The following is a 16784-nucleotide window of genomic DNA, read 5'->3' as shown; positions in this document are numbered from 1 at the left end:
AGTCTAGTTTTGTGTTGTTTGCCAAGGACACCCTTATTGGAAAAATGGAGATTTAAGAAAAGAGAAAAGTCGAGAAAGTCATCCTCCTAGTAAGAGATAGTGTCTTCTAAAAGTACTTGTGTGATTGGGGTTCTGAGGTTTTTCAAGTGATTTAGTATGATAGTAGACTTTTTGGGGGTCTTAAATGATCGGTGTAGCTTGTATTGATAGTAAAGATAGTAGATATCCTAAGAGACCGTGGATATGAAGATGTTTGACCGAATCGTGTAATGACCCCTTGGTGTTATCTTGGTGCTTGTGTGATATTTGTTTCTGTGCTCCATTAATCCCCAACATAAACACGTTTCGTTTTTGAATTTTACTGCTTAGCAAAACTGAATGCAGAGTTGAGGTAAAGGCCCATGGCCCAACATGCCTCTGTTGGGCCAACAAGCAAATCCAACTCTTTTTTCCGCCATAAAATGCATTTAGCTCTCCTATAAACATGATCAATATTTATATTCAAAGAAAAACTACCCAAAACAAAACGAAACAATGCTAAATATTTTTTGTATGTAAGTATTATGCTAAACTTATTGAAATCAATATATAAATTCAAGTTATTTGTATATGCCTTTTATTTCGGACACAAGAAGAAGCAAATTTTGCTTAACGTTTTCTTAATATTGCTTCACATGACTGTTCAAATGAGTGATCAACAGTTCAACCGCAATAGACCTTCAAAAGATATAATGTGACCTAAAAGAAATACTCTCTTTAGTCAATATTCACATATGCTTAGCTTGCCAAATAGACGTTCTCTTCAAATAATTTCTAAAATTAACCTGAGATGTTCTTCATATTATTCCAACTTCTTAGAGTACAACAGGATATCATCAATGAATATAAATATAAATTGATCTAAGTAGTGCGAAAACATATGATTTATAAGATTAGTGAATACTGATAGGGCATTCATCACACAAATGACATAACAAGTTAATAGGTTTTTTAAGAAATGATTTTAACTCCATAAAGAAAAAAAGAAATAATTTTTACCGAAATTATTTGGGTTTCATTTTATAAACTTGTAATGGACGTGTTAAATATAGTAAGAATTTTGTGGGGATACCAATTATTGAAAAGGGTGCGAACACACTTGCAAAGGAAATCTTCGTGACCATGCACCCATTAGTTTAAAATTTTCACTGTTATGTTCTCTTTTGAACAATATTCTTTTGGCTGAACAATATAATGAGGCACACAACCCACAATATTACGGGCCTACTTCATATTTTCTTTTTTCTTTTTTTTTCTTTTTTAAAGCGGAGCAAGAGGCTTCAAGAAACAGAAGATATTTAGTTGTAGTGTCGACAAATTGATACCCAAATGCCAACTGGCCCTTGCTCATCTGATGCATTACTGCCATCTGTCTCTCACTCTCATGCACGTATTGTCAAATTTATTATCTATTGTTGAAGCTCTAACACAAACAAGGTCTATATTATCCCCATATATCCAAAACAATGTTGTGCGCAGCGGAAATTTCGGCAGAGTTTTTGGTACACAATAAAAGAGAAAGATCAATAAGAATTCCCGTCTCACCAAGGAAACAAGAATCTGAAGCGAATATCTCAACAAGGTGAGATATCGGCTCTTCCTCTCATCAGTTCTAGTACTGACTTGTCGAGGGATCCTAAAAACTATTACAATGGCCACAAACACAAACAAATCAATTTTACGTGGTTCGGCAAACTGCCTACGTCCACGGGGCAAGGAAGGGGGGATCTACTATTAGAGAGGAGAGAATACAACTAGGGTTTACAATCACTTAATCTAAACCCTCACATAATTTGTCAAACCTCTCACACAAATATCTCTCTCAAAAGCACAAAAGGACTGCACACAAAAGGACAGCCAGAACTCCTTACACGCAGCCGCTTTTCCCCTGCTTTCGCTTTGCACTTCTGCCTGCGCCGCCAAGAACAGAATCCCCACCTTCTTCGTACCTGCACTCCTGCACACCGAGCTTCACAAAACCCTATGAGGTATTTATATCGTTCGATCGGGTGGGCCAGAACACGATCAGGAAGCGAACAAATTGTTCACGTGAAACCCTCACGCGTGGACCCCACGAGATCAAAACCCACTCACGTTCCTCTTTCACGTGGTTTCCCCTGTCCCGCATGGCCCCACGAGTCACGTGCTTCACAATTCTCCACCTCGGTGAAGTTTTTCCAAAACTAAGCCGACATCAACCAAAACAAATGTTTTATTTGTTGCGTCCGGTACGAAGTGAAACAATTCACGACAACGGACTCAATCCACAACAAGTCGAGAACCCAAATAAGAATGCAAACACTCTCCAAATATCTGTATCAACTCACCAAATCGATCTCACCCCCATCAACTAATCCAAACACGGCTGCATCATAAAGATTGCCTACGTATCCTCTTGCCCAAGGAATCAAGCCTTATGTAGTTCACCCAAATGACCGCGAACGACCTCAATCCAATAAGAGTTCGTAACCCTTCTCCAATATCATCTATTATGCGGCTGATAGCACCTCCAATGGTCTCAAACACCTCCACATGAGGTGAACCAATGACCATATCCAAACTACATCTATCAGCTGCACTCGAATCAAAACCCAACTCATCACAATGACCATATCCAAACTACATCTATCAGCTGCACTCGAATCAAAACCCAACTCATCATCTGCATCCACAACAAATTGATCCCTTAACTGTGTCACCTCAGCTGGAATCCTAAATGATGCAGTATGATCTGGAGTATGTGGAGTAATCTCCACCTAATGTGAAGTAGCATCAATATTCACCTGCTGCGATACATCTAAGGTATGTCCAAAACTCTCCACCTGCTGAGAGTCAATTAGCTCCCTCATCGAAGCCTCAACCAAAGTGACACTACCAGACCTATCTTCCAATGGAGTTTTACCTCCAATCACAGCAGTTGACAACTCTTTAATAGGATGAGTCAAATATGTCGAAGCCTCAGTCCAGAACCTCTTCTGCAAACCATTGCTCGACCATAAACAGTGATCCTCCTCCAGCAAGGCACGGTTCTCCAATTTTATCACCCTATCTGGTTGCCCCAAGATTTCCTTTCCAATAAAGTATCTCGAAATGCCGTGAGCTCGGCTCCAATATAGAAATAGGTTCATCTTGTACCTCTCATCCAAATCAGAATGAAGTACCTTCACCTTTCTATCCATCTTACACTTCTTCAAACTGTTAGAGACTACTAGGACTTTATCCATAGGGGATTTGGTTGCAACCCAAACATGCCTAGAACAGCCACCAATAAAGGAAACCAAACTTCTATTACCTCCCAATGATGCCCCCTTGGAAGGCCCCCAAACATCCACGTGAACACCTCCGAAACGACCCTTAGCTCGGTGAATAGAGGTGCCAAACTTCACCTCGGTCTTCTTGCTCACATCAACATGTTCACTGGACTTCAAACTGCAGGTCTTCACACCCTCTTTGACTCTATGCGAGGAATCAATACTGGAATGGCCAAGCCCCAAATGCCGCAGTCTAGTCGAATCAATAGAAGTCGCCAGTTCTCTACATGTCACTATACCTCCAGTCAAGTAATACAGGTTATTCCTCCTGACGCCCTTCATCACAATCCGAGAGTCTTACACAATCTTAAGAACCATGTCCTCAATTCGAACATTCAGACACTCTCTAACCAAAGCTCCAATTGAGATCAAGTTCTTCCTCAAAGAAGGAATATATCTCACATCTTTTAACTCCCTAACAGTCCCGTCAAACATTTTGATGCGAATTCTTCCTATCCCAAGGATCTAGCATACACGGTTATCAGCCATGTACACCACACCACTATCTAGCTTCTCAAAACTGGAGAACCATTCCCTTCTAGGACACACATGATAGGTCGTACCACTATCCAACATCCACTCTGATTCCTATGAATAGCTCCATGTAGGACTGATAGAAAGTGAATAAATAGAAGAATCAGAAATATTACCATTCGATACGATGTTTGCTTCTGATGATGGTTGCTTTCCTTTTCCCTTCTGCTTATTATTCATCTATTCGTCGAGCTTTGGACAGTCTTTCTTCCAATGACCAGTCTCCTTGCACCAAGCATACTGATCTTTTCTAATTATAGGATGTCCTACTCTAGACTGTGACTTCTAATTCTTTCGGTTTGGACTCTTCCCTCTTGCGGCCAACGCCTCTGATACCGACTCAATCGAAGTTTCCTTATCCTTCTTCCGAAGCTGATAATTCACCAGTACAACAGTGACCTCACTATACGAAAGAGATGTCTTCCCATTAATCAAAGTAAGGACGAAGGTCTCATATTCCTCGTCGGGCAAGGAACTCAATAGCAACAACGCATTGTCCTCATCTTCAATCATAACATCCACGTTCGCCAAATCCGCAAGAAGCTTCGTGTAGTGGTTCATGTGATCTCTAATAGAGGTTCCATTCTTCAATTGGAAACGATAAAGCCTCCTCTTCAAATGCAAATGATTTTCCATACTCTTGGTCAAATACTTGCTTTCGAGAATCTCCTAAATCTTCTTCGCAGAAGTCTCATTCATCACATCATATTTTAGATCTTGAGTCAAACAAGACCTAATCGCACCATACGTCGTTTGATTCATCTTCTTCCAAACATTCTCTTCAATGTCATCTGGCTTGTCATCTAACTCTAAGGTATCCTTCAAATTCTGTGCGTTCAACGCATCCAAAACCTCGCATCTCCATAATCTAAAATTGTTTGTGCCATTAAATTTCTCCACATCTATCTTCAAAACCTCGCATCTCCATAATCTAAAATTGTTTGTGCCATTAAATTTCTCCACATCTATCTTCATAGAGTGGATATTCAAACTCTGAATGGTTGTGCCATTAAATTTCTCCACATCTATCTTCATAGAGTGGATATTCAAACTCTGAATGGTCTTCGCGCCAAAAGCACTACCCTCGACACCTGAAGCACCTCCTTTCCCCGACATCTTTCTCAACACACCAATCGAACGAAGAATAGATCCAAAACTGAAAAGATAAAGTCTTTACCAAAAGATCCCACATTTATCACCAAGCGAAGACCTAAACGAGCCTCCAAATTGATCTACTTCTCCAACCAAACACTAGATCTGGAACCTGGGCTCTGATACCACTTCTTGTGCACAGCGAAAATTTCGACAGAGTTTCTGGTGCACAATAAGAGAGAAAGATCAATAAGAATTCTCGTCTCACCAAGGAAACAAGAATCTGAAGCGAATATCTCAACAAGGTGAGATATCGGTTCTTCCTCTCATTAGTTCTAGGACTGACTTATCGAGGAATCCTAAAAACTATTACAATAGCCACAAACACAAACAAACCAATTTTACGTGGTTTGGCAAACTGCCTACGTCCACGGGGTAATGAGGGGGGAGATCTACTATTAGAGAGGAGAGAATACAACTAGGGTTTACAATCACTCAATCTAAACCCTCACACAATTTCTCAAACCTCTCACACAAATATCTCTCTCAAAAGCACAAAAGGACTACACACAAAAGGACATCCGAAACTCCTTACACGCAGCCGCTTTTCCCCTACTTTCGCTTGCACTTCTGCCTGCGCCGCCAAGAACAGAATCCCCCCCTTCTTCGTACTTGCACTCCTGCACACCGAGCTTCACAAAACCCTATGAGGTATTTATATCGTTCGATCGGGTGGGCCAGAACACGATCAGGAAGCAAACAAATTGTTCACGTAAAATCCTCACGCGTGGACCCCACGAGAGCAAAACCCATTCACGTTCCTCTTTCACGCGATTTCCCCTGTCCCGCATGGCCCCACGAGTCACGTGCTTCACAAACAATATCTACATTTATCTATATTCATTCTGTTAAAGAATTTAATTTTTAAATAATATTAAAATTTATAAATGAAAATTATTCCATTATAATTATGATGTATATATATTTAATTTAAATATTTTATTAGAAAACTAATTTAAGATTCTTTAAGTCTCTCAAAATTAGTATATAGAACAATAGTAGAAAATATAAGTCGGTTGAAAATATAACATCATATTCATAATAATACAAATAAGAAGCGATCAAATTTTGAACAAATATTTGATAAGCAAATGAATAGAATACATATATATATAGTATGTATATATATATATATAGTCATATAGTTATACATATAATATACTATTATGTTATATATATGAGAAAATGAGTATGTTTTCGGTAACCAACGCAGTGGGTGTTTATGCTGTTGGTAGTTGAGGTTGGCATAGGTTCCCCTCCAACTCATTAAAATCAAGGGCCCACATTCAACATGAGTTGGGAAGTTGGGAATATGAACCCATTTCACACAAATTTCGGTGGTTTGTACCAAGCTAGTATTCTCTCTCTCTCTCTCGTCTCGGTCTCATCTCTCTCTCTCTCTCTCTCTTCTCTCTCTCTCTATATATATAGTATCTATATGGTTTATACTATATAGTATATGTATTAGTAGTATATATATATATATATATTGGAAATATAAGAAGTTGACTATTGTTAGGATTCTAAATTATCTTTAATGGATCATTTATTGCTATAATTATCTTTATATCTTTGGAAAAAAACACTTATAAAGTTTAATTGTAACTTTTTATATATTATTTTTATAATTAATTAGATGGTAACAGTAAAAAAAGAGAAAAGCACATATTAAATACTCATTCTCATTTATGCATAGTTTATGCATTTTTTTCTCTTGCTAACTTCCTTTATTCTCTTCTCATTCATTCATCTTTCATATTTGTTTAATCTTTGATGCTCAACATACATAATTGTAAGTCTAAACTAGAAGGCCCCAAAATAATAGGTAAGCTTGTTGGTTTTTGTTGATGTCTGATATCACACAGTCGATGAGAGTTGCTGTGGATGATGAAGAGTGAGAGAATGAGAGATGCGGTCGACTCCTCCTCTGACTTTATGCTCGATCCTTAGACTAAAATTCTTGATTCTCCTGTACGAAGAAGAACAAACCCATAAGAGGGCGGGGCCAGTTTCCCTCGTGGTACCTCCGACGGTCAAGTCAGCTGGTGAGCTTGAGTGGGGTTTGAGGAAGTATCTCAGGACCTTTGAGGTCCTTGTCAGGGGGTACTCTTTGTGAGTTATTAATAGGAAGAAAGTTGGTCAAGAGGGAAGGAATGATTCCCTGAATTCAATGAATGTTCAGCCTTTTTGCCGAGTTAAGATTAAAAAGAGAAGAAGAAGAAGCCATATCCTTACCTTATCATCTTTACTCCCTTTTATAGTCCTTCGCCCATGATATTCTAACACTAAGCTTCGACCATGCACAGGAGGGCGGTGGTGGGGTGAGTAGATAGGCTGCTTAGTCATCCTCCACTTTACAGATGCCGACTGGAGATTGGAGGGGAAGTCATTCGCGCACAGGAGAGGATGTCTCCAACATATCCCAGATTTTGACAGATGAGGCATGACGGAAGAGAGGATGACTGTTTAGTTATTCTTTGCTTTACAGATGTCGGTTGGCGATTGGAAGGGAAGTCATTCGAGCACAGGAGAGGATATCTTAGTGATATCTGGGAAGTGACTTGTGAGCAGGGTAAGCTGTTTATGCCTGAGATTTGTCAGAGTTGAGATCTTGATAGGATAGATTAATACTGTGGTGTCGATTGATGCATATTTGAAGGGAGCTGAGTTAGATTTTATCCCATCATTAGAGACGGGTTAGTTTCCGAGTCGTCCCTATAATTTGCCGACTTGAGTGAGCTTCTAGCCGAGGAGATAGCCGAGTAGATGGTCGAGCTAAATACATGAGGAGTCGTCTTGATTATGAAGCGGGCGGACTCTTGAGGAGTCGTCTCGATTATGAGGGGTTGACCGATCCCGCACTTCGTGTCTGTAAAGATGATTCGTCGCTCGGTAGGTCGATTGATTTGTTCTCGGCTGGGCTCAGAGCCGCTAAGCCGGCTTGGGCCATAGCTTTTTGGGCCTATGAAGACAGTTTCTCGATATATTTATCTTTAGATGGTGAATTATCATAACAGTTTTTATTTATTTTAACTAATTTACATTAATTCTCCTCATATATATATATATAAGGAGATGATCAAGATAACTACCATCAAAACCCAAAAGTAAAGTGTTTCACAATTGAATAAAGTTTTAAAATTCAGACAACAAACATCATCATAACTGAGCTGATTGTAATTCATTCCAGCTGAATCACCACATTCGCCAAATCTCTGTTTTCTCTTCTAGCATCTCCAACAGATTGCAATCTATCAACGTTCTTTTTTCTTCTTCTTTCTTGTAGTCTGGTAGCCCGAGGAGAAGCATTTTTAGAACCTAGCCAAAAGGTTGAAAATGTCATAATTTTGTTCAAAAGCTCAAGAGACTTCTTCCTTTTATTTAAAAAAGAGCCTATCATTACGTTCTTGCCATACACACCAAACTAGAAAACAAATGAAATCATCTCTTTTCATTTTGCAATTACCAACACCACCAGTTTCCCAGTTAAGCCACACTTCTTTTAAAGATTCCAAACTAAAAATTCCCTCAGTTTTTAATTTGAATTGGATTGATCTCCATATTGAGTAAACAAACTCACATTTAATGAATAAATGAGTATAACTCTCCTCCAATTTAGAACATAAACAACAGGTCTTTTCCAAATGGATTCCTTTCTTTTCCACTACATACTTTGTATTCAAGCCCTGTCTTAGAGCCAACCAGACAAGGAATTTCACTTTTAAAGGAATAGGAAGCTTCCATAGAATTGCACAATCATACCTTAAGCCTTCATCAATCAGAAATTGATAAAAAGACTTCACTATAAAACTCCCTTTTGCCTCCCATAACCATTTCCTTTTATCCTCCTTTTGCTCTAAACAGAAGGAATTAAGTAAATTCATCAAAGAAAAATACTGGGAAACAAAAACCCAGTTAACTGTCTCCTAAACTGTACAACTCATCTCCACACATTATTCTCTTTCTTTCTCATACTACTAACAGTACTAAAAGGAAAAGATGTGATAGCAAATAAGGATAGAAATAAAGCTGCAAGAGTAAATGAGCCTAACCATTTGTCAATACAAAATAAAGTGTGATTTCCTTTACCAACCTCAACTTGAGAACTGCATAAAAAACTTTCAATATTAACAAAAAAATTCCTTCAAAAATGTGATAAAAGTACTCTCCCAGAGTATAAATACTCTGTCTAACTTTTTCTTTCAAAATATTTATAGAAACTAATTTGTTTCCAAAGATCAAGATTTCCATCAAGCCATTTCCAGAGCCATTTTCCTAACAAAGCTTTATTCATAATTCTCAAGTTTATGATCCCCAAACCATCACGGTGTTTAGGTCTACAAACCTCCTCCCATTTTACCAGATTAGTGCATCATTTATGATCCAAAGACTCAATCCACAAGAATCTTCTTCTCATCTTATTAATTTTATCAATTATCTATGAAGGAAATAAAAAGAAGGATAGCCAAAAAAATTGGCATAGAGGAAAAAACTGAGTTAACTAAAACTAGTCTACCACCTCTTGATAATGATTTACCTTTCCATAATGCTAATCTCCTCTCTATTTTCTCAATCAAAGGAAACCATTCATCTTTTTTTAATTTTCCAGGCCTAAAAGACACTCCAAGATAAGTGATAGGAAAACTTTCCACTTTTACAATCTTAATAAAATCTTATTTACGTTCAACAATGTCTCAAGAGATTAAATAATTTGATAATTTTATCAATTGAAAAGGATTTATTATCAAACCTTGAATATAAAAATTTAATTAATAACTTTTCATCTCAAAAATCCAGAAAATTAAATTTTATATAAAATGTATTTTTTTAAAAACTAATATTTAATTATTATTTTTAATATTAAGGCCCCAAATATCTTTTCTCTGCCTAGAGCCTCAAAAATGCTTGAGACGGCCCTGAATACACATCTGATTAAATTATATTCGTTAATAAACTCGAATACTAAATATGATTTGTTTAGTTAAAGTAGTATATTTAAACTAAAGGCACTAAACTAAGGGATAACCAATGGATTCTGATTTTTTTAAAATGTAAAAATTTTGAAGGAATTATTTCAAAATAAATGAGATTTGGAGACCAATGTCTTAAAACCCCTAATAATAAATACACTCCTTTTCTTAGCGATCAAATCGTGAACCGTCCCATCGAAGTTATAAACTCATTGTGATCCACCGAATTCGAGAGTACACCGTAATGTTCAAAATATTACATTCTTCTCATAAATATTCTCCGAATATTCGCACTAAATACTAGGTAGATTCCCCGCCACCTATTTCCCTCAACTAACTTCTCCAGCACCCAATACCTATCATGCACCAGCATTAACAACAAAAACAAATTATACGACAATTTTTTTTGCCCAATTACCAACCTCACACGTCGGCCAATCCAAACCGGTGAGTCAATACACGCAAACGTAGCCTCCAGTGACGACGATCGGAACTCGAATCCTTTCAAAATCCCGATTCGCTCCAAAACCGATGTTCCATTTAGGGGCTGTTTGGTTCGTTTTCTTCATTTTTCAAAGCCCATTTTCCTTCACTTTTTGGTGTTTCCTTCACTTTCATGGAAAGTGTTTCTTATGTTTGTTTCGCCAAACAATAAGTGGAAAGTACTTTCCCCACTTTTTTTAGTTTGGTTCATATTGAAAAAAGAAGAAAATAATTGATATGTGAATAGATTCTCTCATTTTCTAGTGTTTGGTTCAAACTAAAAAATTAAGAAAACTTGATTTAGGCAACATAAATTGAGAGGTGAACATATATCAACCGTCACATAAAAATATTTAAAATTTTGAAGGGCTTGTTTGTAATTTTTAAAAAAGATTTGAGGTAGTGATTTGCAAAATATTCAAAGATTCGAGGGCCTAATTCCAAAATACTCAATGAACAAGATTTGAAGAAACCTGATGCTCAAGAGAAAAATATGCTCAGTTATAGCCATTTTCTTCATTGTATGCTTCGGTATGAAATTTATAATAGCAATGTTGGCTACATGTATTGCCTCGCCAATTGATTACTAGTATAGATTTTGACTGTATACATTAAAAAAGACCATCATCATGGCATAATATCATAGTATCAGTATCATAACAACCAATGAAAAAGACTCAATTAGTTCTAACATTCCAGCTAGTGTTATTTCTAATATAAATGTTAGTTCCAGTGGTATGTTAGTTCTAGTTGAGCCCTTGTTAGTTCTAGTGGCTCTCGTGCTAGTTTTAGTTGCTATCATGTTAGTTCTAACGTTCCAGGTAGTGTTATTTCTAATATAAGTGTTAGTTCCAGTAGTATGTTAGTTCTAGTTGAGTCCCTATTAGTTCTGGTGGATCTCGTGCTAGTTCTAGCTGCTGTCATGTTAGTTCTAATATTTCAGCTAGTGTTATTTCTAATAAAAGTGTTAGTTCCAGTGATATGTTAGTTCTATTTGAGTTCTTATTAGTTCTAGTGGCTCTCGTGCTAGTTCTAGTTGCTGTCATGTTAGTTCTAACATTCCAGGTAGTGTTATTTCTAATATAAGCGTTAGTTCTAGTGGTATGTTAGTTCTAATTGAGCTCATGTTAGTTCTAGTAGCTCTCGTGCTTGTTCTAACTGCTGTCATGTTAGTTCTGACATTCCAGCTAGTGTTATTTCTAATATAAGCGTTAGTTCTAGTGGTATGTTAGTTCCAGTTGAGCCCATGTTAGTTCTAGTAGCTCTCGTGCTAGTTTTAGTTGCTGTCATGTTAGTTCTAACATTCCAGCTAGTATTATTTCTAATATAAGCGTTAGTTCTAATGGTATGTTAGCTCTAGTTGAGCTCCTGTTAGTTCTACTGGCTCTCGTGCTAGTTATAACTGTTGACATGTTAGTTCTAACATTCCAGCTAGTGTTATTTCTAATATAAATGTTAGTTCTAGTGGTATGTTAGTTCTATCTGCTGTCATGTTAGTTCTAAAGCAAGCAAGTTTGTTGTGCTCAGAAGAACCCAAATATGGAAATCAAACCAAAGTTCAAACTAAATTATAAAAATTGTGCTCAGAAAAGGATCTTTTCTTCATTATCTGTCTCGCCATGAAGTTTATAATAGCAATGTTGGCTGTAATGTATTGCCTCGCCAATATATTACTGCTATAAACTTTAGTTGCATATTATAAAAGTCATAGCTTATCATCATAATACAAAACATGCATACCTCTTTAACTTTAATTCATCAACGTGAAATCATTCACCTTACCCCCACTTGTAAACCTGTCAAACAAGTTTGCATTAGCATACTAATAAAATGTATAAAATGTATAACATGAATCATCAACATAGAGATAGTAGCATTAGTTTTGCACAAATGTAAGTTTAATACATCTACCGTAGTTGTTAGGCAAAAGGATGAACAATCATCTAGCTCATTTACATACAAAAATAACTACACAATCATTGATATAAGTAGCTAGTTTCACAAAAATATGCCAAAAGCTAGGCAATCCAACCTTCCACCACTCTAATCAAGAGGTTGACTCTTCATGAACTCAGTCAACACCTTCTTTTGTACAACAGTTGGCCTCCCCATAAACAACCTAGCTTGTGATTCATTCTCATGCAATTGTTGATAAAACTTATCAAGAATTTCTATGTAAAATTCATCATCATGTGCGAATATAACTTTTGCCAATTTCTCGGTCTAATGCATACTTATCGTGCGCATAGATGAGGTGAATTGTTTAACCTTATTTACTATCTCACACATAAGCATCGTGTCCTCACTAGACCTCCCCCCATTTCCTTTACGCATCTTTGACACATTATTTTTAGCTTTGTTCACACTAGAAGATGGATTGAATTTTGAGGGTATAGTTGAAACCTTCGGTGGTGGAATATCATCTTCATCTAAAGAGATATAGCTAGGTGTATTCTTCTTTGGCATACTAATATCATCATCATCATCACCAATACTAAAATGTGCACTACCACCAAATTTGTCCAACACATCTACCACATCATCTCCTCTAGCAACATCATCTCCAATAATAATTGTAAGGTCTTCATAATGTTTCATGGGCTTGTTGATGTATTCCCTAAGTTTAGAACTATTCATACTCTTGTCCTACATAGTTAAGGAATATATCAAATCCATATATGGACAACATTGAACAAAATTAGAAATATTTGATAATAAATGAACATTACAAAATTGTAAATACATCTAGCCATCTATCAAAGCAAGCTTCATCCATAATTACCATCTTCTTCATATCATCCCAACCGGCACCGCTCAAGTTACGATATTTTTGCATGTCTAAGAATCTATTGCGAATAGGTTTCATATGGTTTTCAATGTTCTCGGAAGTGAACGTTGAACCTAATTTTTCATTTATATGAATGGCGGCGCCAAGATAAGCGGTTTTTTGAACTTCTTATCCGCCTTCATTCCCTCTTTAACACACTTTGCAAGGAAAGGAATTAGCAAATCATCATGTTTACTCTCCCATAATTGGTTAACTCTTTCCTTGCAAGCCTCTTTCTCTTTAGTTCTACGTGCAAGAGCTTTATTTTTCCTCTTTGGATTAGGAGATGAACTTTCATCACCATCAATATCAATAGAATTCATCATGTTGCTTTGACTTTGTTGATTAGGTGACGGAGTTTCACCCATGCTACATCTTTGACGTTGTAAAGTTGGACAAGCATTTAGCATATTCATGAATGAAATTGGTGGTTGTTGGCCAATTCCCCAATAGTTAGCATCTTGCATTTGGAAATTATTCCAAAAGTTAAGACCTTGGCTAACTTGTGAAGAGTGATAAGACATAAATCCCGGGTTGAACCCACAAGGGATTGATGAATTCCATGGGGTTCTAGAAGATGAATTTGATGTCGTACTCTTGCCTTTAACCTTATCATTTTCCTCACAATTGAAGTTGTCGTCCATACCTAGAAAATAGTTATAGAGAAATGCAAAAAATAAACTTTAGTTGTGTAAAGAAAGTGTGTCCTAAGAAAAAATTTCATACAACACATAATAATAATATACAAATGTTTCTTGATTAACATTACATAGTTTTACACACGCCATCATAAAATGAAGTACATGGAAATAGAATAATTAATAACATAAGACAACATCGCTATCATGCACATCACATGCCTATTTTTACTAGTATTCCCTCCCTTATATTTTTCACAATAATCAACCCACATATCCCAAGCTATTTGATTTCTACGATCTTTCCACACGCTTCTTGAGTGTGCTTGCTCCCTTTGAGTTTGGGGTTAAGAGAAATCAACAATATTATTCTCATCTTCATTAGCAACATCTCCGTCATCATCTTCAATGTCAACGACCTCATTGAATATGTCATCATCCGAGTCAACCATTACAATATAATTGTGAAGAACTGCGCAAGCTAATACGATATCCACTTGCGCACGAAAAGGGTAGTGAGTCTTTGCGGTGAGAATTTTGAAACGATTCTTCAAACAACCAAATGTAGATTCAATCTTAGATCTTAAAGAAGAATGTCTAAGATTGAATAATTTTCTTCTATTTTTAGGTGTTCTTCCTATGTGTTCCTTCAAATGGTAACGAACACCATGATACTGGGAGATGAAACCCGACATGGTCGTGTATCCCGCATCACACAAGTGATACTTCTCTACAATTTGCATGATGCGAAAGCGTTTATTAGAATTTGTTAAAATTTTATTCAATATCATTTATTAATTGAAGTAATTACTTAAAATTGAAGATTTGATGAAATTACCGTCATATACTTTCAAGCCATGAGGCTGTGGCACAAACAATGCATCTTGAAGGACTCTATAGTCATTTGCAGATCCTTCTCACTCTGCTAATACGTAAGTGAACAACTTGTTTGAAGTAAAAGCTGCTAAAACATTTTGTGTAACACATTTTCGACCACAGAATCATGGTTGAAGACTAGCAAGTAGCATAGCTTCAACATGTGTTCCATCTATCATACCAATACAATCCTAAAAAATAAAAAAATTACTATTGAATATTTTGTGGTAAATTAAATAAACATGCTTTTAATCATAGATTAAAGAGAGAATACCTTGAAATAAGGATAGTATAGAAGGTTGCTAAGGATCTCCTGTGGAACTTTATTCCGTACTTGTCTCAAAAAGCATGGACGTATGTGACAAATTGCTTCTAACACTTTGTTTAAATACCTACTCACAGTCTCCCCAGATCTAATAAAATGTGACCTAACACTTCGATTTTTAGTTTTATACCCCAAAATATTCAAAGTCATAGCAAGTTGCTCCTCCACTACAACATGTCGTGAGTCTCGCAATAAATTATTCATTCTCATGATCTCTGCAAGCTTCATAAAAGCACCACTACGCATTCTAACATAGTTGACACAACTATCACTAAATCCATTATATATCTGGTCCATGTGTTGTTTTCTATTTTGATATTACTTTATTTTCTCCTCACTAGGACCTGCACATATAGATCTAGTCTACTTTGCATTCTCCTCATGAATGTCATAACCATAACTAAAACAGATAGTGCAGCACCCGAACACATATTAACTATTGTCTCTTCGTCGAGATCACCATCCATCTAAAATACAAGCGTCATATTAAAGTAGATACTAACATTAAAGGCAAATAAAACAAGTCATTTAGAAATATGTGCTATTGAGGTGCTGGAACATGTGCTATTGAGGTCAATAAGTTAGTCTGCACATGAATTTTCTTATTGAATCGTATGTGCAAAAGTTACATAACTAATAATATTCATTCGAGACAACAAGGTCCAGTTGATTGAAATTGGACTAATGTTGGGTGTTTAGGTGTCTCCTTTGTGTGTGAGCGCGTGTGTTTTATGTTTTTTTCCCGTGCATAATTTTGACAATCATATAATTAAAAATAAACCTTATTTTAATTTATATATTTTTCTTAAACACTATCACCCACTTGCATGCAAGAACAGGTGTTTAATAAATCATGCAAATTTCATAGAAATTCAACTACTTTGGGAAACTTAATCATTACATAAACTAATATCCACACATTTCTGTTTTGTATTACCTTTCAATTTTATTTATTTATTTCAGTTTAATCACTACATAACCTAATCTCTTTATTGTAATTACCTTCCAATTTTATTTATTTCAATTTTGTATTGGCTAGCAATTTAACTTGCAAACCAAGGGAGAGATTTGATGTAATATATGTTTTGTTCATATTCTTCCCCTGATCAAACCATATATAGAAATTTCAAGTATAGTGACTCACAAACTTAATCAATAACTTCCTTCTTTATCTCAAAACTTAATAATTTCTATAATTTACAAATTCTTCCTCTGTACCGTACATCCCTAATCTAAATTTCGAACATACAATAAAATCTAAACTTTAATCTACAAAAGAATTTACATTTTCACCCAATTCAACCACACATAAAATAGATCACAGACTAAAACCCTAGGGCATTTACCTGAAATTATGAAAAAAAAATTATGAAAAGAAATTAGGGCATTTACCTGTTCATCTTCGTCGACTTCAGGCACCAAAAATCGTCACTAACGAGGGATTAGACGCAAGGGAACGAGGAATTCGTGTTCGTCGGCTTCGAGCTCCAAAAACTGCCGATGATGAGGGATTATGGGCAAGTGAACTAGAGATTAGAGGTTGGAGAGAGAGAGAGAGGGAGCGGTGACGAGATGAGGAGGTGGGAGAGAGAGAGAGAGAGAGAGAGAGAGAGAGAGAGAGAGAGAGAG

At 36.4% G+C, this 16784-nt stretch overlaps 1 long non-coding RNA gene across 1 annotated transcript; it reads right to left on the bottom strand.

Annotated features, from left to right (window-relative positions):
* On the bottom strand, positions 8265–16726 carry LOC109832223. Its single transcript, XR_002244666.1, has 3 exons — positions 16548–16726; positions 12230–12285; positions 8265–8354 (listed from the first exon to the last, which is right to left on the bottom strand). It is a non-coding gene; the product is annotated as an uncharacterized LOC109832223 (long non-coding RNA).

The sequence above is a fragment of the Asparagus officinalis genome, chromosome 3 (assembly GCF_001876935.1).
Source record: "Asparagus officinalis chromosome 3, Aspof.V1, whole genome shotgun sequence".
NCBI lineage: Eukaryota > Viridiplantae > Streptophyta > Magnoliopsida > Asparagales > Asparagaceae > Asparagus > Asparagus officinalis.
Note: the sequence above shows the minus strand (reverse complement) of the source record. Positions and strands in the feature narration are given on the sequence as shown.